General features: G+C 39.3%; 1 pseudogene across 1 annotated transcript; it reads right to left on the bottom strand.

Moving 5' to 3' along the window:
* Positions 1 to 10796: 10796 nt before the first annotated feature.
* LOC308196958 (ubiquitin carboxyl-terminal hydrolase 42-like) lies at positions 10797 to 24464 on the bottom strand (annotated as a pseudogene). Its single transcript has 16 exons — positions 24285 to 24464; positions 21506 to 21562; positions 20598 to 20799; positions 19402 to 19512; positions 19139 to 19241; positions 18908 to 18975; positions 18681 to 18751; positions 18064 to 18146; positions 16721 to 16832; positions 16220 to 16360; positions 15926 to 16026; positions 15324 to 15465; positions 13935 to 14644; positions 13476 to 13564; positions 12047 to 13147; positions 10797 to 11548 (listed from the first exon to the last, which is right to left on the bottom strand). The product of its transcript is annotated as a ubiquitin carboxyl-terminal hydrolase 42-like (transcript).
* Between the last annotated feature and the right edge of the window lie 137 nt (positions 24465 to 24601).

The raw sequence follows: 24601 nt of genomic DNA, 5'->3' as shown, positions 1-24601 counted from the left end.
GGACAGCTGCCCAGGGCAGTGGTCGTGGCACCGAGCCTGACGGGGGTCCAGAAGTGTTTGAACAATGCTCTCAGACATAGGCTCTGCTTTTGGGGTGGTCCTGTGTGGAGCCAGGAGTTGGACTCGCTCATTATTGTGAGCCCTTTCCACCTTGGGATGTTCTCTGATTCTAGGTCAGCAATCCATTATCTGATGAGAGGTGTGGAGTCATTCGAAGGGAAGAGAGACCAAAACACTTCTGGTTTCCAGAAGCGGGTATTTGGTAACCAAACCGATGATTCCTTTTCTTCTAGAGCGAGTAGCAGCAGGGATCCGCTTTACAATATGCTGGCAACAAGGAAACGAAGAATTGCAAACAAGACGTAGGACTTGAGCAGCAGCTTGTATACATGCATCAGCTTATAAATGAGCACACAGCTGAGCGATAATGCAAAAATTGGACAAACTAAGAGAAGACGTTAACTGTAAATTTTATAGGTATACACTTTACTATGACGTAAGAACTGGGCAAGACCTTTCAGGGAAAAGAGCTGTTGGCATGTAATTTGAAGTAAGCTTCAAATCCCAGAGGATGATTTTGTTGGAACTTTATTCAGCTGAAAACGTGGAAGCCTTGTTTCTCCTTGTGTTAGTTACAGCTCCAGTTTACTTTGGTTGGGAGGGAAGGCATTCCAGGCTAATGTGCTGTACCTGTTCCTTCAGCTCGTTGTCCATAAACGGAGGAGCAAATGAAATTCTTTGAATCTCCATTAAATGCAGCACTACAAAGCGGAGTAGAGGGCGATTTGGCACTTAATTTTTCTGTAAGCAGAAAACCCAACAGAATCTCCACAACAGTTTTCAAATCTTGTCCTGCAGTAAATGACCAGCTGAGTGAAGCTTGCATTTAGAGTATGTGCTCCTACGTTAGAGGGAAATAGCTTTTCCTCTTCAGAAGTGCAACTGAGTGGTGAACTGGCAGCTACGTAGGGAACTAGTTGTACCAAAGGGTTTGTGTTGAAGGCACAGAAAAATATGCAGGTCCCAACAGTAAAGGATTGTCTGTAGGCATCACACTGAGTACAGATGTTGTCCGCGAGTTCGTGCCCAGTGCACCGCGCCAATAAGCACCCAGAGTCGGAATGCACACCAAGGTCTTTTAATTACATAATTAATTACAGAACTCTGCAGAGTCAGGTACTTGGCTATCTTTCGCAAAGCAAGCACACCTCTGACTCGAATCACCGTCATTCATACACAGGAAACTTGTGAAAACTCTCTCTTTGGCTCCTTTTGATTGGTTATTACAGCTCACCTAACTTTTCTCTACTGAGCTTGCGCATTACAGAGGAACACCGGGGGGGGGGGGGGGGGGGGGGTACAGGAGGAGGGGGACACACACCGAATCCCACATTAGCAAGGATTATCATTTTGACAGGTGTGATTTCTAATGTGTTAATGACCCTTAATGAGCAAAAGGTTACTACAGGCCAGTCTGGAGCTGGTTTTCTCCTTCTTGTTTTTTCCCTTTTATCCCTTCTCTTCCTTGCTTCTGCTAGCTCAAGGCTACCTGTCTCTCTCCTTCCTTATTTTCTCAGCTAAAAGACTACACAAGCTACAGGCCTCCCTATTTTCTTCAAGGTTTCCTTGCTTTTCTCCCAGCTTTGGGACTACACAGGTGTGCTTTGATATTTGCCAGTATAGCTAAAACTCATGCCAGTCTGCTCACGCACAATAAGCAGTAAGAGTTAAGGACTGGTTTCATCTGCTTTTTACATAGTAACATCCTCCTTATGTTTTAGATATGCTGTAGTTAAAGCTTAAAGTAGTTCAAGTAGTTAAGTTAAAGGAGTAAAGTTACTCCTTGTGGAGTAATTGCCTTAAGTGACTAGGCATTATAAGCACCCCTCCATCCCAAAAGCTACCCGCCTCCAAGGGGCAACCACCCCTCACTGAGCACATCCTCTGAATTTCTCGGAGCCTGTACCTTTAAACGCAAGCGAGGTAATTTCTACCAATCACAACCAAGATACGCATGACTGGAGTCACTCAAGCTCCACCTAAAAGATAGAAAATAATATAAATTGGCTTAAGAGAAAGGGAATGTTGGGGAAGATACTGTCACGAAGGATACCTTCTGACATCAGTCGACAGGCTGAGCCTCTCACCCCTCCCCCCCCCGCCCACTGGGATGCTGCGAGGTAAGATCTGAACGCTTGGTTATACCAGGCGTCTCCACGGAAACTTAGAAATCTCTAGCGTCTTTATGCTTTTTAACATCTTAATACCTAGGCCGTGTACCTGTGCATTTCATGCATGCTAGCTTGCTTTTGCAGACAGTGAATTTATCACTGGCAATCCAAAGGACCTGTGTATCTGTTGCCGTAATAAACTGCACTTAATTGCATTGTTCCTGGCCGTGACAGTTCTCCTTGAACGCGACTAGAGCGAGGGCGTGCTGCGTTGTTGGATCCGTGGCCGTGATAGTTCAGTACCCTGAAGCCGACCGGACCCGTAACGGTCAATCGGCTACACCCCTTAATGCGACACTACTAAAGGAAGAAGATGACAGGGCTTGCATTAGGCACGAGTTGCATTAGGCTTTGCATGTGAAAACATCCCCAAATAATTTCACATGGATTTAACGTTTTTAAAGGGAAAAAAACAGGAAGGTGTAGTCTTTCTGTAAGCTACAGCCCTAGATAGTTAAGGCATCAGCATTCATTCCTTTGCTTGACAACAAACTATGAACATACAGAAGAGTTAAATATTTTCATTGCATTCTTAAAGGCGATTTTTCAGACTTGTGCTTCAGTTGTTGGAGTTGAAGAAATTGGTAGACGCCCTTACTTTTACGTTAAGACCAAAATCTTTATCTAAGATTGTGTTATCTAACACAACTAAACTCCCACCCCCACATGTCTTTTTGGAACTTCTGAAAGATCTTTCTGCAGTCCCACTCTGATGGTCTTTCAGTTGTTGAACCTGAGCTGTGCCTACCGCACCAACGAATGCTTTCATGACACAGTATTTTGTCAAAGCAGTTTTGCTTCTTGGAGCTACAGAAGCAGCTCTGGCTACATGATAGGGAACTGTGCTGCACTGGCAAAAACAGACTTACTTACAGACTTAACACCACTTGCTAACTTGATCTATTTCAAATCTCATTTTAACTTTAAAGAGCAATCAGTTTTGCGGTTCCTGTCTTACTAAGTTGCCTTGTTTTGCATGGAAGGTCAGCCTGTGAATGTTTTGCTTTATTGCATGCTTCAAAAAAAGGCTGAGAGGAAGAGACTGGAGGAACCTTTTCTATTCTATAGACTTTCCCCCACGAATGTGGAATTGCAGGCTACTTGGATGAATGTTCGAATGTAAGGGAGCAAGCCTCAGCCAAAGGAGGTAGAATCCTTGCTTAAGAGGAAGTAGCAGTGTGGGGACATCTTTGCTTAATGGGAGCCGTTTAAACTCTTCATTGAAACTCAATAAGCTCTACATCTTATGTTTGGAAAGCAGTATGGTTACGCAGCTGCTAACCTAATGACTTGAGTCTTCTGCTCTGCAACCACGTTTTGTTTTCAAGCAGTGCATACATCAGTTTAGGCTTTGGACAAGGAGATTTGTAATGCAAATAGTGATAAACCAGAATCAGTGCTACTGACGAGTGTAATGGTGAAATGCAGCAAATCAAGTGTTCCTGGAGAACTGTGAGATTACAAAACCAATAAGCCATGAAGCACCTTTTTTTTTTTTTTTTTTAATCAATTCTTATATGCTGAAATAACACCTTCAAGAAAATCTGTTTATCCAGCCAGGCGACGGTGTCTACCTGTAAGCACAAAGGAAACGCCTTGAGAGTTCGTTTGCTGTATTTGAAGTTCTTATACCCTGCAGAAATAATTATTTAGAGTAACATGTAACTGAGGAGATCGTAGCAGGAAGTATATTATTTCTAGCATTAAATTGCTGCCCCGTTGCCAGTGCAATCTAGGGAGAGAACTGTATATAATAGTTAAACTCCCCTGGACTGACTTAAATTTTAAAATATTCTGACAAAGTAAGCTCTAAATCACTTGACATTTTGAACAGTTTTAAACGGGTACAAAACCGAAGCTTTATAAACCAAGCAGCATTTATAATGCTTCATATATAAAAACAATGCCTATTTTTAAGATTTGTTACATATCTATGTAGATACGCTTGCTGGAAAAGCCAGGTCTGTTGTAGACCAAATGCTGCAGATTAAGACTTGTGGCTTACCAGTTCCATTTCTGTATTTTCTTGGAAAATGTTTCGAGTTAGAGTTTAAATATAAAATGTAAATACTGTACAGATATATATTGAAATAAGTATTTCTTGGTGTACACAGGTGATTTGCATGACAAATACTCTGTATCGATCATTGTTAAAAACGCAATGTTCTGTGTAAATCCACTGCGTATTAATCTTTTCATTTATCATCAAGAGCTGTTACTTAAGCCTGGACATTCTCAAAAATAAAGTGTGAAACTATATACCATTGTGTAGCTCCTCCTTTATCAAGAGTACATGCAAGATAATTGCTCCTTTTTTTTTTCTTTCTAGAGGATGATTCAATTTTATAGCATGGATTATAACCGCTCTTGCAAGTGACCTTCTTTTAAGCACAACAGTTTAAATGATCAGGTTACAGAGAAAACCCTTTCACTGCAAAATAGATTCAATAAAGACTTGTGGCTTACCAGTTTCATTTCAAAACCCAAGGTGTTGGGTTTGATGGAAAAATGGTTGGTTTGGATGGTAAAAAGGTCGTCCGTTTTGATGGTAGGTTTAGTCTGAGTATTGAAGGCTTCCATCAGTAAGCTCTGCATCTGAAAGACAAAGGGAAGAAATGTCATTCCCTGTTGTGATACTCAACATGGAACTGTCTGGCTCAGTGGTTTTCTTTCTAAAGAGAGAAGTCACAAGCCTGCACACAGCTTGATCTGCTCTCTGACTACAGGGCTGAACTGACTGGAGAAGGCAGCTTCCAAAGCCCTCCCATTAAACTGACTGCATTTCAGTTCCATGCTAAAATTGGTCAACTGTACAGAATATTAGGACAAAGCTACCTGTTTTGATAGCAAACGGTAGACCTTAGGTAAGTTGCATTCATTTGAAGGTTTGACTGGACGGCATCCTTGTTTTACTAGTGATCTTGTGGTCAAGCTGACCAAATCCTAGCCACAGAACAGAAGCGTTCAGAAACTGGCTAGAGAGAGCACTTATTAGAGAGAGCAGGAATTTAACTGCTTTAACGCTGCTCTTTCTCTCACGTATCTGGAATTTCCTTAAATCACAAATTATCACTAGCTATCCTTGTTAATTTATTCAAAGTAACATGAGTCCAGGTGAAAAGGCACACTCTAACAAGTCCTCAGTTGTTCCTAGTCTGCTCCTAGCTTACTTGAGAGGTTCAATACAGTAAGAAATAAATAAATAAATAAATAACCTGCTGAAGTGGCCTTTTTTCAGATTAGATTCCACCATTCAGAAAATCCTGCTTAAGAGATGTTTTTTCTTTTCTTTGAAAGACTGACCTTCCCCCACATGAAACTAATTAGTATCTTTAGGCTTGATGAAATACATGAATTCCTCAATTTACCAAAATTGCTTTGCACAGCCCTCCCATCCTGCTTATGTTGCAAGCAGCGTATCTAAGTGGGGTACTGTTGGGGTACATCTCTTTCACTCATGTAGCCCAGTGATCCCAATGCCCTGGACTTGTGTAATGTGTGCAAGACATTTACTTTCTCCCTATACTTTTGACTGGTTTAGAATAAGCGAGTTCGCCATCTGCTGGCCAGAGAATTCACCGAAGCCCAAAGAGCATTAGAGCAGACGCATTTTCTTCTGTGCTATTCCTGATTTATCAGCTAGAAGAGACACAGTTTAGTACAATCAGGATTCTTTTGACATTAGTAGCATAAAAAGTCTATTTTTGCAACACTGGTATTTGAAAGACCTCCGTTCAGTCCCTAATTTTGTTCTTGATAATGGGACAGATTGTATTAATGTTTGCAAGAATGTGTGAACAACCAGCCTCCCCTCCATGTCGTATTTTAAGATTAAAACTTGTGGTCGTCCCTGTCTCAAAACACAGTCATGCTTTGCAACAATCGCACTCCCTCTTTAGCTTGAAGGAACTTGTCAGTGCCAGAATCTACTGACTATGGCAATTTACTTCATCATCCAAACCGGGCAGAATTTTTGAAAACCTCTAGCAAGATTTCACTTCTCCAAACATTATGTAGAAGACATTCAGCTGTAAAGCAAGAAGATGAAGTCCTTTGTTTCCTATGCCAGAATGACATTTTCAACACTGAACAGGATTGTCACCGACCGTTAACTGGTTGTTAAGTTGTGGCTAGGTATAAAATGTAGAAAATGTTTAAAAATAAAACTTGCCTTTGGATAGTGAACTGTCTTCTTCGGGGATTACTTCAGTTACCTGTAAGAGGAAAACAGATGATTTGGGGGGGTTGTTTGTTTTTAAGAACGGGTGCAGTCTTGCCAGTAATTTAGCTGGTATTTTTCAAAGTGACCTCTTAGAAACTTTACAGCACTGTTGAATCAACATGTCTCTAACCCTACAATTAAATAATGCTAAAAGATGCAGCAATTTATCTTCCTGCAAGTGCTTATTAAGATATCTGAGTAACTGCGACCGTGGCTTCATCACAGATATATATATATATATATATTTAATACTACACACTTCTGCTCAGAAAGAAAATCACGGAAAATGTAAAATTTCATTTGAGATGTTGAATTTGTTGCAGTGTGAGATCTTCTTCATCACATGATTCTATTCGTAATTAAACCATATTATCTACTGAGAGACCAAGATTACGACAAGAACAGCACAGAGTTCAGCATGAAGCCGATCAGGAGCTCAAGTTTGTACTTATTTTTTTGTAAGGAGATGTACCAAGCTGGCTTTTTTATTGTTTCATCAGCACATTTCTAAGCCTATACGAGCAGGGGAAAAAAAAAAAAAAACAAAAAAAACCCAAGTAGAACAATTGCAGGGCTCCTCAGTTTACAGCATGAGGTCGCTTTTTCCAGGTGAAAAGCGGAGCCATAAGTGGCAGTACACTAAAGCCCTGGCACGTGGAGATCCGAGAGGAGAGCTGTTTGGCCCTCCTTTTCACTCCTGGGAACCACATACCTCAAAACCCACAGACTATGGGATATATCTCAGAGAAATCTTGGGAAAGGAGAGCATGAAGAGCATGTTTGTAAATTTATTTCTCCCTGGGCTTCTTCTGCTTCTCCAAGAAATACTTGTTTGAATATAACTTTGGCAGCAGTACTTATGCTGTTTTGCACCTACCACATTTAAAACTCCTACAAAAAACTGAAAAGTTAGACTGAAAAGCATCTCTTTCCGTTCTACTTTGTAAAGCTGCATGTTTTCCTCATGCAAAACAACAGGGGAATGGAAGCTAGAAAAGGAAATGCTGAATGTAAAACAAAACAAAACAAACCTCAGCCCTCCAGGACAAAAGCCGATAACTAAGTGCTTTCTAACATGCTGATTAGGTTTCAAGAGGATACCGCTTTAAATAAGTGTAATTGTCTGTCCATAGGCAGAAGCTGAATAATGGCAGGATGAATATCTATACTTAATTTTTTGTTACTGTCTTCCTGTAGCACACAGGGACTTGTTACGTTTAGGGAAAATGCTAACCTAATGGAGGGTTTAAACCATAAGCTAGTTTGTTATACCAAAATGACTGAGAGAACAAAGCATAAAGTGTTTTCAGATTTCTAGTACACCTTGATTGCTATCCATTAAACTTAAGACAGGTTAAACAAAGCACAGGAAATAAGAGAACTCCTAGTCCCACAACTGGCAAATTGTGCGCACACTTTCCATTCCTGAGAAAATAATACACAAACCTGAAAAATGCATTTAACTGAGAAACGAAGACATCCTTGTCCTATTGGAAGACTAAGGTGACAGCTCTTGGGCTCAGTGATTTTCAGATAAGCTCCAGTCTTCAACTTGCAGACACCAGTGACAGCTCCTTTTTTTGCATTGAAAGGGAAAATGTTTCAACAACACATTGAAAACATACTTAAGGGACAAGAAACAAAATCAAGACTGCAGTGAGAAGGAAAACAGAAAAACAATACTGGGAAAAAAAAAAAAAAAGAGAAAAGAGAAAAGACCTTGGTCTTTGTATCGACCAACGAGATAAGCCTTACACATTTTTAAGTTTATTTTTGACGATTGATTGATGCGTTACCAGATATTAAGTACTAATCAAGAGCAAATATTAACACTAGTAAGAATAAATCCGATCCACCAGCCCTTATTCAAAATACATCAATTTCTAATTTGGAGACAACGTCTCTCTGACAAGGAAGTAGAAAAGCTGTAAATACCGATATAGTTTCCTCTCCCGATGTTCCATATACATACCGACGCTGTTCCTACACCTACACTCTGAGCATAAATTTATGTTGACATGAGTATCGGGTGTTATTTCTCTCTCTGTTTGCCTTGAGAGACTCTCCTCCTGTCCACTGAAAAGTAAACTCAAGATTCCAGATCAGTTAAGACAGTTGCTAGCCCCCCATTCAGAGTTCTGCAGCAGCACTGTTCAGATTTTTCAGCAGTCTCTTTACAAAATGACCACTTATAAGTGTACAAAAACACTTATCACCTAGCTTCTCAGTAGGTACACGTTTGGCCTCTCTTAAGCAGAGAGTCAATCACAGCTTAAGATTTTATACAAGATCCCATTTTCAAGTTTGGGGTTATTTCAGAAAATCTTTTTGCCTAGAAACAGTACTACTAGTAACACTTGAACTGGTTTGCCAGCACAACCTTTTACCCTGTTAGAAATGATGTTGACTTCTACCTTCATGTAGCATACATAGTGTCCTGAGCGACAGTTGATTCCATGATGCACCAGCACCGCATATAAGGCGTAGAGGAGTGGTTCTCCACTTGACTGAGACATGTAGGCTCGGAGGTCCAAATACTCAGGATATTTTACCTCCTAAAGAGAGACCAAGAAGATAGAAAAATTATATCAGAGTACTTCGCGGACTAGCCAGAGAAAAACACTTCCAAAAAACAGAGACTGGAATTATATGAATATATTTCTTGATTCACTAAAAATAAGTCTTCCCATAAGCAATGTTTAATACTAGAAGTTGCAGACAACTGTTTCCTGATGAATTAGCCTTCTCAGAGCAAAGTATATGCTTCTTGTCAAGCAGGAACTTTACTGATATTAAGAGAAAAATGAAAAAAAGAGAAAATGAAAATAAAAGCAGACCATTTCTCTATATTCTTAAGGTATATTCTTAATATACCTTGTTGATCTTTCCACCTGTGAAATCTGCAAATCTTTTCAGTGATATTGTGAGAACGTTGGAAGAACGGTGTATGGTAAATCTCTTGGATGCAGGAACCATCTTTTTACACCTTAAAAACAAGCAGAGACAAGTGTTTGAAAGCATCTTCTTTTTCGCCCCCAAAACAAACTCCTTTTAATGTCTCACGCATGCTTATGCTATTTGAATGATATTTACTTGCATCATGTGTTTGGTTTTTTCTTTTCATAAACCCATGCACTGCATGTCACGTTTGTTAATACAGAGAAGAAGGTAAGTTTTACCAACAACTCAGAGCACAGCGGGAACAGGAATCTCTCACGAAAGCATATTACCAGGGAGTTATAAAATATAAACAAAAAATAGTAAAAATGAGTTATATATAAGACTAATAACAGTTATCAGCAATGGAAAAAGTACTGTACATGTGCAAGGCCTTTCCTTTTAAGCTCACAAAAAGACGGAAAATTCTGGCTTTAAGTGTGACTGAACCGATCACACCTCAAAGAGCACGTTAAGGAAGGACCATGCAATTCAGATGTGAGGTGCTATTACAGTTCTTTCTCTTCCTCAGACATCACTTATGAGAATCCTGAATACGCTGCATGTTGCTTTCTAGGATCCGCAGGCTAAGACGAACCTGGGATTAAATTGCTTTAATAACCTATTGGACGCTCTTGATTCGACACCCTAATTTCCTTAGTATCCAACAACAAGAAGTGGATACTGCATTTTTCATTTAGAGGGGTCAGGCATGAATTCTACAGAACTGAGCCGGGCACTCTGTGCTTTTCTGAGGGGATGTTTGACTAACAGCTTGTCACGCCTAGGAAGCTTGACAAGCCATGGTGCAGACAATGCTACGAGAAAAGTCCAATATCAGCTAATAGCCACTCTTCTTAGATTTCCAAAACAGATGTAACGTTTTCAAGTTTGGGATTATTTCCGTGCACCAGTTGTTTAAACAAAATGAAGCAACAACAACAACAACGAAGCTGCGTCTCCTTATTTCTAAATGAAGTTAAAGGATAACTTACGCTCTAAGTCATGCAATACATAAAACTAATATCTAGCATTAAGACATAATTAGTTAATAATCTCACTCGCTACATTTGTAGCAATTCTCTCCATCCAGCTCTTCAGGTTTCACAAATAGTTCTAGAGCTCTGGTAACAGATGAAACCGCCTAGAGGAGCGAGAGAGAAGAGCGTAAAGTCACTGTAAATTCAAAATTCCAGAGACGCACTAGGAGTTTATAAGAGAACCTGACTAATACATACTTAAGCGATCTACTATGAGCACTGTCAAGAAGGAGGCAGAAAGAGCATGCTCAGCGTTTACCTCACCTGGAAGTCATTTTACTTTGAAACAAATCATTTTCCAGTAACGCAGACAGCATCTATAGTGTGCTTTGTCATCAATACTGGCAACAAATCCAGCAGTCTAACAATTAGATGTATATTGAGGTAGAACAACAAAGAAGTTTTGACAGTATCATAATTTGTGCAGACATAAAATTCTTTCCGCTTAAACCCAATGCAAATTTGGAGACTCTTTACATGGCTTCCATCAGCGCATTCCTCTATATTCTTAAACCTATAATAGCAGGGAAAAAAAGAAAAAGACAAAAAAAAAAACAAAAAGGAGAAAAAAAGCAGGATTTTTACATAGTACATATTTTTACATATTACATAGTTTACATATCCCTCCACATGCTGTTCTGAATAATAGCCAAAATATTCATAGCCACTGTATTTGTTCTCCCCACACAGCTGAAAAAACAACATTTGAAACATATTTTTCAAAACATATTTTAATATCCAGCAGACTGTTCAGTCATCAAGCATTTAAAGACTGTTTTAGATAATCTCTAGATTAATCTAAAAGGAATCCCATAAACATGCTGCAGCCGCTTACCTTTAATATACTCGCTGGATGCGATGTTTCTTCCTTTCACCTGCACTGGAAGGCTTCCCTTCCTTGTGAGGTTGTTTACTGCCCTCACTTCTGCATTGCTCTCATAAAGAGCCATCTGGAGGATGGGATTCTTCCTTCTTCTCCCGGGTTTTCTTCTGGAAACGAGGATCTAAGTGTTCCAAGAAGCCTTTCACTTTCCTGATGTTTCTCCTTTTTCTTCTTTTTGTTACGCTTGCGATTGGCATTGTCAAAGTGGAGCGCAGAGAAATACAAATCATAAAGTCTGAAAGAAACATGCAAGTTAAAAAGAGAAAAAAAGATGTGGCACTTGTTGCATACAGGAAACTTTATTTATTTTACCACAGGCGATGATTTGCCGCATGTCAGCTATTTTGTGGTACTTTGTGCACATGTAACTTCCTTTAGATGCAGCAAACTTAAGCCCTCAGATTGAAGGACCATAGGTCCTGGTTGGTACACAGATCATTAACAATGGTTAGCTCTGGAATATGTGCAAGTAAAAAAAAAAAAATATTTTAACCTAATCCAGAATGGTGTGCAGATGTGATTCGAACTACGTGGTCCAAAGCTAGTGCTCTGACACAATTCAGCAATACCTTTCCTGTCTTCACTGATCAACCTAATGATCCCCAGTCATGATCCCCAGCCAGATTATGCTATCTAAATAACTCAGAAACTATGAAAAAAAAAACAAAACATGAGAAGCACCCAGAAAAGAATTAGGAAAAAAAATGCTGATTAGGCTGGAATCCCTGCTTACTTGGAATCCTTCTCTCCCTGTTTATCTTCAGACTTCTTTTTCTTCTAGAACTTCTTATATTTTTTCATGTTTTCACCACCTAAAACCTCCTTTTCTACCTTTCTGCGTTGCCTTTCTATTTCACTTTCACTACCTTCTGCACGAGTATATTGTCTTTTTCTGTTTCCTTCTTTTGCCTTTTTCTGGCGACAGTTCTCCAAATGAGCTGACACAGGTGGAAGTGCATGTCTCTCACGCGAATGTTTTCCAGAATGTTGCTGAGCTACTGAGCAACGATGTGAGTCTGCTCTGGGTGTGCTAAAGTGATGTACATCTTCCTCTCTCAAGAGGGAACCGTGAGGCCATCTGCTTTTGTAATGATAACGCTTATGTGACCTGCTGGAGTAAGTCTGAGTCAATTTGTCAAAGTCTTTATCACCGTGAGAGAACTTTCTCTCTCTACTGTCTCCTGCTGCATGAGGTGAATAGTAATCCTTGTAATAGCTACATTTTTCCCATTTCCGTGGTTCATCTTGATAGTATCTTTCTCTGCTCCAACTTCTTTCCCCTTTGGAATGGTAATATCTAGCGCTATCTTGTTCTGATCTTCCTCTGCTTCGAGATCTGTACTTTGAATATTTTACTGGTCTTCTGCCATTATCAGGGCTGTTCCTTTCACTATGGGAAGATCTGTACCTGCTTCCCTCCCAATACTCCTGCTTGTGACGCTTTTGCTTAACAACTTCCACACTCCGAGAGCACCTTCTCTTGCTGGAATGACCATCTTTTTGACTCTCCTTCTCTTCAGTAGGAGAATGTTCCCTCTTTCTCTGGTAACGCTCTTTGTCAGATTTTTTAGTCTCGTCCTTTGTATCTTGGCATCTATCTGTAATAGCTAAGGAGGAAAGGTTTTTAGAACTACATTCACTGTCAGACTTTAGAGGGGAAGTTTGCCGCAATTTCTCACCAGTCTCAGAAGACTCTTTGATGTAGAAAACATTTTCTTCTGAAATCAGTTCATGTTCTTTTGATCTTCTTGGTTTCTCCTTGTCTCCACGGTCATCACATTGGTACTGTTCAAGGTATTCATCATTCTCAGTAGATTTCGGAGGTCCCGGGACACTGCACAAAATAAAAACACGTTTCCGTCTCCCTCCACCTGCTGCTCTGAGAAAAAAGGGGTGGGGGCGACGGGGGAACAGCCAATGTTTCTCCAGATAATGGAGAAAAACGGAAAAACATTCTATGAAGAAACACAAGTTCTCCGCGAGGCACCAGCCTGCATCAGAGTGCTATGCACAGTGTCGATCATTAGTTCTGTTCGCAACACTGGCCATACAGTACGGAATTCTACTGATTTAAATCCTTCCATTAAATAGTATTAGTAGACAGATAAAACCGCAATGAACTTCCACAAAATCTTGTCTTAATCAGACTGTGCTCATTTTACCTTCTTTCCTCTGACAAGCTGTTCAGCTGGCTGGCCGTGAGGGATTCCATGATGACTTCTCGAGGGACTGGAGGCATAGCTCCAGGCATCTGCAACTAAAACGCACAAGTCAGCAGACAGAAAAAATACCATTTGTGCTGAGGACTAGTCTTCTCAGAATTTCTACATTAAATGCTAAGCAAGATCGCTTTGTGTTGTATGCATTATCTACACTTCAAAGATAACGCCAACTCACCTCCCAAAATCTACTTTATGAAACTTAAGAATTTTTATCTCAGCTCAGCTTAAGCTGACAAGTTCTAATGTCAGCTCAGCTCTGCAAATTCTAATGGCATAATATCACAAAGGGTTACGATCAAATTTGTGCTGTGTTTTCTCAGCATTTCGCCTGAATTAGGAACATGATAAACACTCCCGAATACATCGTGGGTGAGAAATTCTCGATGGAGCAAACTACTATGTTTCAAGCAATCCGTTTGTTTTAGAAAAGAACATCTCACAAGGTTTAACAGGTTCAACTTGGCAAGTGGAATCATCAAGTTTCAGTCCGTTTTCTTTAGATTCATGAACTAAACTAATAGCACCATTCAGTGAATCAGTGTTTGGCAGCTCATGCTGGGATCTTCCTTCATCAGCATTCTGACAGGAAGAATGGGAATTCTGCGATGTACGGACTACCTTTCCAACCAAAATTCCACATTGCATTGCAATTCCTTTTAAATAAGCCCTTTGACTCCTCCTCAGATTTTCCTGAAGATTCTGCACCGTAAGGGACTGTGTTATCAGAGCTGAGTTTAGGATTTCCATTCACCTTTGGCTCCACAAAAATTTCAGCAGAAACTCTTTTTTTTTTTTTTTTGTATTTGTATTTGCTTCATTTGCTTTACCGAATTTGTGATTGTGGATGAAGGAACAGCCTTGTAGAGATCTTCATCCTCCACAGCACTGCTAAGACAGTCAGGCTGTGACACAGTCTGACGAGCAGGCAATTTATTGTGAATACTGATGGTGATCTTCTGGTTTTTTGACGTATCAGTAATTGAAGGCCTGGTAATCGCCTGTTCTTGAACACAGGCCATTGGTGGTGCTGAAGATGGCCTTTTTAGGGTGACACCAGTGGTATTTGCATCCTCTTTTATGGATCCATTTCCATTTAAACGACTTGAATTCTGTATTTAAAAAGAAGAAATTGCAAGACGGGTTAATGGAAACACTCCATTTAACATTTTTAAACATGTCATTCTCCTACTAAGTATTTCTACAAATGGTCTTAACACCTAAAAAGCAAAAAACACTGCCCTTAAAAGATAAATGCAAGTCCCATAAGTGTATTTAATTCCTGCTTTTGGTTTACTGCATATTGATATCAAATTAACATCATTTTTGAAAACCATCCAAACAACTTAACATTGCCTAAAGCTATTCCCAAATATATTTAGTTTCCCCTTTAAACATACCCCAAAAAGCCTGGAATAATTGTTCTGGTGCTCAGGAATAAGACAATTTGGTTTCCCTGTCTTAGCTAAAGTGACGTCGATAGGAAAAACAAGTCCTCTTTTAAATGATTCGAGGATTAGTACACTCTACTTAAATTGTCAAAGAGCGTAGCTCTCTGTGCTTTACAAAGCTGTCTAGGAGGTATAAACAATGGAGTCGCATGGCTGCGCAATTCAGCAGTAACCACTGTTTGAATGACTCTGGCTGTAGCATGAGGGCTGTGAAGACAGCTGCAGCGTGGGAAGGAAAACAAAACAAAGATGCCAAAAACCAAACAAAAAACCCCACACCAAACCCCAAACCCACTGTCCGTTTGGTGCCATTATCTGCCCTCCCGCTTCCCTAAATTACCTTAATCATATGAGGAGGAAGTCGTGGTCCCAGAAATCCAGCCTGCTTACTGTTAGCCCCCCGCTGACCAGGGGGGAATGAACAGGGATAAGACGGTGCTGCTAAGTAAAAAGCACGTTCTCCGAGCGTCAAATCATAGCGCCTTCAGAAAAGAGCAGTGATCTCAGTTTAGTTTTTCTTTCGGCCTACTCTTGGATTAAATCCCATCCTATAATTTTATAGGAACAGTTCATACGATATGGAAGCCTTCTCTACAGAAGACTTAGCCAAGACTACAAACTGAAAAGTAGGTAACAGTCTTCCTACTATGACTATCACTTTCAGAGCAATAATTCATTCTTACACCACAGATGGCCTTCATTTCTCTCCTTCTCTAAATTAGCCAGCTACAGATAACACATATACAGCAATTTACACAAGTGCTGCAGTTTAAGGCCAAGCAACAAAAGATAATAAATGACAGAGAATTTCAGGTTAGACAGAACTGAATTAGAGAAATAATCATCTTTTCCTGGGAGAGAAAGAAAAACACTTGCAAAAAGAAAAGTATCAATAACAGGAGAGTAAATCTCTTCTGAACACATTTGAATACTTGTTATTACCTGATATAAAAAAGTAAGTAAGCTTGCTGACCAAGAACTCTTTTAATGTCAGTACGGACTACTTTTGCATCATTCATCTGATACCAAAGTCCATTACCAGCCTGCAAATAAAGACAACGATATCTTTAGATGAATTGCATGTTTTCCAAATGAAATCACAGATAGCAATAAAATACACACGTGTCAAATAAACATATAATGAAATCTTTTTCCCTAGAAACAGTACTACTAGTAACACTTGAACTGGTTTGCCAGCACAACCTTTACCCTGTTAGAAATGATGCTGACTTCTACCTTCATGTAGCATACATAGTGTCCTGTGCGACAGTTGATTCCATGATGCACCAGCACCGCATATAAGGCGTAGAGGAGTGGTTCTCCACTTGATTGAGACATGTAGGCTCGGAGGTCCAAATACTCAGGATATTTTACTTCCTAAAGAGAGACCAAGAAGATAGAAAAATTATATCAGAGTACTTCGCGGACTAGCCAGAGAAAAACACTTCCAAAAAACAGAGACTGGAATTATATGAATATATCTCTTGATTCACTAAAAATAAGTCTTCCCATAAGCAACGTTTAATACTAGAAGTTGCAGACAACTGTTTTCTGATGAATTAGCCTTCTCAGAGGAAAGTATATGCTTCTTGTCAAGCAGGAACTTTACTGATATTAAGAGAAAGAATAAGCCATAGTCGTTAGTCTACAATTATTGTCTGAAAATATTAACAACTTTCAGCTTTGGGGGATGTCCCATTACATGATGACAAAGTTGCATTACAGCGGGAAATATACCTTGTTGATCTTTCCACCTGTGAAATCTGCAAATCTTTTCAGTGATATTGTGAGAACGTTGGAAGAACGGTGTATGGTAAATCTCTTGGATGCAGGAACCATCTTTTTACACCTTAAAAACAAGCAGAGACAAGTGTTTGAAAGCATCTTCTTTTTCGCCCCCAAAACAAACTCGTTTTAATGTCTCACGCATGCTTATGCTATTTGAATGATATTTACTTGCATCATATGTTTGGTTTTTTCTTTTCATAAACCCATGCACTGCTTGTCACGTTTGTTAATACAGAGAAGAAGGTAAGTTTTACCAACAACTCAGAGCACAGCGGGAACAGGATCTCTCACGAAAGCGTATTACCAGGGAGTTATAAAATATAAACAAAAAATATTAAAAATGAGTTATATATAAGACTAATAACAGTCATCAGCAATGGAAAAAGTACTGTACATGTGCAAGGCCTTTCCTTTTAAACTCACAAAAAGACGGAAAATTCTGGCTTTAAGTGTGACTGAACCGATCACACCTCAAAGAGCACATTAAGGAAGGACCATGCAATTCAGATGTGAGGTGCTATTACAGTTCTTTCTCTTCCTCAGACATCACTTATGAGAATCCTGAATACGCTGCATGTTGCTTTCTAGGATCCGCAGGCCAAGACGAACCTGGGATTAAATTGCTTTAATAACCTATTGGACGCTCTTGATTCGACACCCTAATTTCCTTAGTATCCAACAACAAGAAGTGGATACTGCATTTTTCATTTAGAGGGGTCAGGCATGAATCCTACAGAACTGAGCCGGGCACTCTGTGCTTTTCTGAGGGGATGTTTGACTAACAGCTTGTTTTGCCAAACCATCTTATGCAAATGTTCAATTGTTTCTCACATACGTAGAAACATCTTACATATTGATCAGCACAGAGAGCGCCTGAACTCAACAGGCTTTCCCTGTGCACGGGTTAGGCTTAAGGGAGCTCATTTCGGACATTAGTCCACATCGACAGGTTTCACAGTTCAAGAGCTGTGCAAGACGCTGTTTAGAGAGCCAGCACAGGCTGCTAACATTCATTACCACAGAGCCAGCTCACATTCCCTGACACTCAATCTAACTTTGTTTCACAGTGAACGCTAGGACCTGTAGGAACTTGCTGCTGCCTTCCACTCCAAATCATTCTCCATAGCTCCTTGCTTCAGCTCACCACTACTACGAAATGAAGCAACAACAACAACAACAACAAAGCTGCGTCTCCTTATTTCTAAATGAAGTTAAAGGATAACTTACGCTCTAAGTCATGCAATATATAAAACTAATATCTAGTATTAAGACATAATTAGTAATGATCTCACTCGCTACATTTATAGCAATTCTCTCCATCCAGCTCTTCAGGTTTCACAAATAGTTCTAGAGCTCTGGTAACAGATGAAACCGCCTAGAGGAGCGAGAAAGAAGAGCGTAAAGTCACTGTAAATTCAAAATTCCAGAGACACACTAGGAGTTTATAAGAGAACCTGACTAATACATACTTAAGCGATCTACTATGAGCACTGTCAAGAAGGAGGCAGAAAGAGCATGCTCAGCGTTTACCTCACCTGGAAGTCATTCTACTTTGAAACAAATCATTTTCCAGTAACGCAGACAGCATCTATAGTGTGCTTTGTCATCAATACTGGCAACAAATCCAGCAGTCTAACAATTAGACGTATATTGAGGTAGAACAACAAAGAAGTGTGACAGTATTATACTTTGTGCAGCAATAAAATTCTTTCCCCTTAAACCCAATGCAGACGTGGAGACTATTTACAGGGGTTCCACAGAAGGACAAAGTCCAATCCACTTTCTAACCACCACCAAGCTCTTATATTTTAACATTGTACGTGGTTTGGTTTTTTAAGTTAAACAAGTTTAATTTAGAAAGTTATACATGTACTTAAACATCATGAATTATATTTACAAAACCTCCTACCTTTACATCCAAAGTGATATCAAGAAATGCCTCATACGTATCCGAAACTGCTTTGCAATTCAAGCACTTCACTGGAAGCAAAATATAAATGCTTAACAACACGTGAAGGAGACTAACTGTCCACATTCAAGTTGTCGATAGATACTACTTCAGACAAACTACAGACTGCTTTACTACCGACAAAAGACACAGATCAGTTCTAAGGACAGGAATATTTTTAAAAGTACCTCTTGATCTTAGAAATCCTCCAAATATTTGATGAATGATGGTGGTAGCTTGAGAAGATCTGTCCAATCTGGAAATAAATTATAATCAGACCTCAGAAGATTTAAGGCACACAGTTAACTCTTCAAAGAGTTTTATGAAAACCAAGGATGACCTAGACTTTCAGTTTTGATAGTAAATAAAGGCCTAAAAGGTGCTAGAGAACGTATAAAAGTGAATTTGTTTATGCTTACTTGGTGCTTCCATTCAAGCACGCTTCCTGCATAGCATCAACAGTATAGCGCAAGAACTCGTGTGCGTCTTCTTGACTGCCAAAACGGAAATGTTGTCCTATTCCTAAATAAGAAGATGATAGTATTCACCTCATTTAAAAATGAAGTAATTCTCCTGTTTCTAAAATCTCTCTTCTTTACAGTGTTAAAACCATTTATACACATCAAATAATTATTTGAAGATTACAAGATGCTGAAAAAGAAACACATCTGAAGCCACTTACGACTGAGATTATTGATAACACGCGTAGGCTCGATGGCATCAACAGTGCAACGCAGGGCCTGGTTAATGTGAGTCTCCATCGTGCACATCATGCAAAAATCTTGTTCACGACCTGAAGAGTGAAAGAAGAAAGCATCCCAGTCTAGCGAAACAGACATAACTACAAACAAACATATAAGTAACATTTAAACTATAGATACAATATCCACTCTCCTTGTCCCAACAGTCTCCTAACATTTCATTTCACACAACTTTATAGAATAAAAATATCCATTAAGCCTGTATTCAAGTGCATTTTGTGATGAGAAATCTAAAAGACTACTGCAAAGTCACGTTTGTAAAGGCTGACAGGAATGTGAACTCCACAGGTTGCAAAATGTATGAGGAAAGAATATTTGACCTTGATGATACAGCATTAAGAGAACGTGGGTTATTTTCAGCACAGTGCTGTCAGGTGAGCTTCATGATACAGAGCTACGAGTCCTTTGGGAGAAAGGAAAAATTACAGTAATGTATGTAATAGTACTTCTGCCCTCCTTTTTTCAACAGGATTCTCAACTGAAACGATTTCTATATACAGGAAGAAAACAGTTAAATTTCTAGGTATCGATACAAAGATACCAGCCTAAAAAGCATACAGGTTTAGTACAACATTTACTTTATAGTACAACATTTTATTTAGGACAAAATCAGTCTAGATTTTAATACAGTCCCACAAAAAAATCTAGTCGTGTTCATAACAGCTCATATTGCTTTCTAGGTTTTTTTTTTTTTTTTTTTTTTTAATTGGTTCAACAACGAACAGACCATTTATTGTAGTGCATTATGGAACCTCGGCTGTGCAGACTAAAGACCTATGATGCCGACATCCTAAATTTTATTGCCTTTCTAGCAGCAGGAAGCCCAAATAGCCCAAATGCCAAATGTTCATTAAATGCATTACTGTCCAATGCACTTCATTATTCCCATGAAGCAAGAAAAGATCCTTTTAAAAAAACAAACAAACAAACAAACAAAAAAAACACATGGTGCATTAAACGCACTCCATATGCTATTCCGAGCCCACTGCTAATACAATGCTCAAAGCCAGCGTCTACAGGTAAAATCAGACAAGTAAGTTTGTCTCACAGAATCACTGCTGTTCTTTCACCTTCACAGCTATCCAACAGATTTAAAATACTGTTAGAAAGTACTCACATGCCTGGCTGTGCTCAAGAGAAAGCATGTAATTGGCAAGTGGGGGGGGTGTAGGTCAAACACTGTAGAGTAGCATTAAGAAAACACGTGTTGCCAAGATTGTACAGGCCAACTCCAACACTTTGTGTTTCTTGCCAATCCATACGTATCTTCTCAGGTGGAAAAAGAATCCTTTGTGGCGGAGCAATTCCATCATTAACAACTGCAAGAAAGTTATATTTAAAAAGAGATTTTGTTTGTTTGTTTCTAAGAAAGGTATTAAGTATATATAGGTATAGTGAATATATAAAGTATATATAGGCATAGTAAAAATACTATTCTGCGGGAGCACCTAGAGGAACTAGCTACAATCCAAAACAGAAAAACTTATTGCAGACACCTTTAATACCGCCATCTTCAAATTGGCTGGTCAACACAACGTTTTGGGAAAAAAAAGTTTAGTCAACCATTTTAATTTCTTCCTTATTATATGCTTTTTTCCTTATTATAACTTCAACCACAAACTTAGACTTGAAATTATATGGTAATAAATGCAAGGACAATGTAAAAACAAATAACTAGGAATGACGGTACCCCTACAAATATCAGATCTTTTCCTGAGCAATCTTAACATTCAAAAACCTGTGAATAATGGAACCTGTGAATAGCAACAATCAAACACTTTTCTTTGCAAAACAGAAAAGATATGGATGAATCAGTGCATTACAAAATGCTCCCCATATTTCTCTGTCGACTGTAAATATATCAAAATTAATTTCTGTAACGTCAGTCACTTCAGTTGCCTTAGGAGAATCGCTTTGGAAGTCTTTATTCACAGTAGTCCCGTTCTCTATCAGTGCAACAAGTAAGAACTGCACTTTCTACTTTTGTTTTGAAGAAAACGGAGGCAGGATAAAGCGCACACTTACTTAGATCTCTTTGGGCAAAAGGCTTAGATTTTTCAGAGGATCTACAATAAATAGCACCTCCACATCCTTGTGTTAGCGTTCATGAAAACACATAATCCACAAAGTGATTATATGAAGGTGCTTTATTAGGCGCCGGAAGTTAGGGGCATGCCTGCCCAAATCTAACTTCGTCTGATTTGTTCTCTTAGTTCTCTTTTATCTCCTAAGATACTACATATGCATTAGGTTTCACAACTCATCTATGCATATTCATTTCCTAGCTCCACCTAGCCTCGCTTCGTATGCTAATTATCTTATCAGTCCTTCTGCGCTTGCGTATCACTCTCTGCTGGTCGTCCGGGTGATCGTCGGGATGAAGTAAGATGTCTTCATCAGAGTTGAACTTTTTAACCTTTCCTTTTCACGCATGCTCTCTGAGCCCTTGGTCTCAGTCCAAACCGCAAGGTTGGTTTGACCCAGTTCCCAGAGTCCAAGAAGCCCCAGTTATCTAGATGTCTTGCAAATTGAGCATTCTTTTAATCCTCCTTACTCCTCATCATGAATTGGTGCATTCTCATGTTACCCTTGCACATATATTTTGTATCTTCCAAGCGCAGCCTCGGAACAGTACATCGCAAATGTAACATACTAAACAATATTGTATTATTTCTTCTTCTATTACTAACATTTCCCCCCTTTGAAAGCATTTCACTCCTTTCGAGGAGGGCAAATGCTTTCACTAACTAACTAAAATATTTTACAGTCAGTGCTCACCAATAATATAATCATGGAAAATTACATCATTAAGAATCAAGGAAATTACAAAGATTAGGATTGTCACAACATTTCATAAGTCCACCACTTCTGCTTTATGTTACGTTCACCCTTCTGGTTGGGTTCACTTGATCTGAAACTGATCTTGTCTATTCGGTTTTCATTCCATTTCACCTCCTGGGTTCCTCAGATTCTTTCTCTGAAATCCAAAGTTGTTAGATGCCGGTGGAGGATATTGAGGATGTGGTTCCATTTGCTGAGCAATAGTTTGCATCACTGTCCGGTTCCAGGTTGTCTTCCTTAGAATCAGACTTTTCAGCATTATAAATGTTAACCAAATTAGTACCCCTACAATCACCAATATAATTATTGTCTCCAGTAAGGACTTAACCCAATTACTAATATTCCATCCACTAAAAATTTTATCCAACCAGCTTGTTGTCATATCTTTCTCTTCCTGTTCTGCATCTTGTTCCACTCGAGCCAGTTGTTCTATGACATGTTCTACATCAATAGTCACATTTGAAATGTGGATGCAGCAATGATCAATATGATCTTTTAGAAATCCACATACTCCATGTTCCTTTAATAACAGTGTATCTAATGCCAATCGATTTTGTAGCACCATTTTAGTTGTAGATTGTAGTTGGATATTAAGGTCTCTAAAGCCTTCTTTCGTGGCTCTCGTGCCTACTCACTTGTCCTGTAAGTTTATAAATCATTTCCCTATTTCGATAAGTAGCTACCTGTGCAAATAGAGATTCTAACGCCCAACTGAATTTTACTCCATCCGAGGGTTCATGCCATATATCTTCATCTGCCCCTTCTTCTAAACTTCTTTTTGCCCTACTAATTTGTAGGGTTTCCAACTTTCCCTTAAAAGGAGACTTTTTCCATATTGGACGCAGTGTGGGGAGGGAGTACTAGAGTTATTTCTTTTACTTCCCCATCTATCGGCGGGTGTGTAGTCCAAGTTCCATTACTGGCTGCCCATACAAATTGTCCTGGACTTTTTATGGTACTATAGCTACAATCCACTGCGACTTGACTACCCTGGCTATTTCTTTCCGAATTGTACTTAATTCCTCGGCAAGCACATCCTGCCCTAAGAGCTATCAATACCGGAAGTAAGTGCTTGATATCTTCATTATTACTGTCGCAAGTATATTTCTTCTCACAAGTCCACCAAGCTACCTTTGTTGACTCTTGTCTACCACTACTGTCAACCTGGCTTACTGTATAAAACTGATCAGTTCCATTCTGCTTCCCCTGCCATTTAATACACCATGATGTATTCCCTCCATACTGGAATTTCTGCAATAAACTTACTGTCCAATCACTATCCCACCCTTTCATTCCTTTTGGCTTATTTTTCTCTTGACATTCCCAAACAATCTTTTCTCTAACTCCTTCTACTACACGTAGTTCATCGTAATAACACTGTCCCACATTCTTAAATCTGCCTATTGTTATGAAATGGTAGTTCTTCTTTTCACATTCAGACCTTGATGTTGGGGGGCTCAGTTTCCTATAGTATTGTGTAACATTTATCCTCTCTAAAACTTTCACTTCTTTACATTGAATTGTTCCATTTCCTTTTACTTGGGGCAGTGGGGAGGTTATTATACCCCACTCAAGCGGGTCCCCTGTTGCTTTTGGAATGGGCAAACAAGCAGTAATTCTATCAGTTCCTTTCATTATGGCAAAATCTTTAATCAATCCTACCAGTAAATTCTCTGATGGTTGCCTGTGTGGGATCTGTACCACTTGTGTCCATGGTACCTGGCCCTCTCTTTTTCTTCTAGATCCTTTTCAGTGGGCTACCAATATTCCTTTATCCAATTTTGGATATACCAATATCTCTCTTATCCCGTAATCTGTGCTATTTTCATGTGTTACCACGCACCGGCAATTTCCTTTGTTGACTTTAGTAACACTAAACAGGGTTAAGGTGGTAGCTCCTCTCAGTTGTTGGCCCAATTCTATGGTTATACTTATTTTTCAGAGGATCTACAATAAATAGCACCTCCACATCCTTGGGCCACAGAGACTTGGCTTGAATCTTCTGCAGGTGGTATCCGGCCCCAGTTTGCGGTGCGTGACATCAGTTTTTTAGTACTCGGTTTCTTGGATTTGCCAGACCGCCTTGAAGATGGCTTTTTAGACTTTGAAGATTTGGGCTTGTTAACTATGGTCATTGTTCTCATCTGCGACAGAGACAAATGTTCTGGCTGACGTAAGAATACCAAGAAGCATTCCAAGAAGAAAAGAGTAGTAGAAGTCCTGTCACTTAATCTCAAAGAAACGGCCTTGAAGAACTAAATTGCTGGTATGAATGATTTA

The sequence above is a fragment of the Anser brachyrhynchus genome, assembly GCF_964034855.1.
Source record: "Anser brachyrhynchus genome assembly, chromosome: 6".
In the NCBI taxonomy this organism is placed as follows: domain Eukaryota; kingdom Metazoa; phylum Chordata; class Aves; order Anseriformes; family Anatidae; genus Anser; species Anser brachyrhynchus.
Note: the sequence above shows the minus strand (reverse complement) of the source record. Positions and strands in the feature narration are given on the sequence as shown.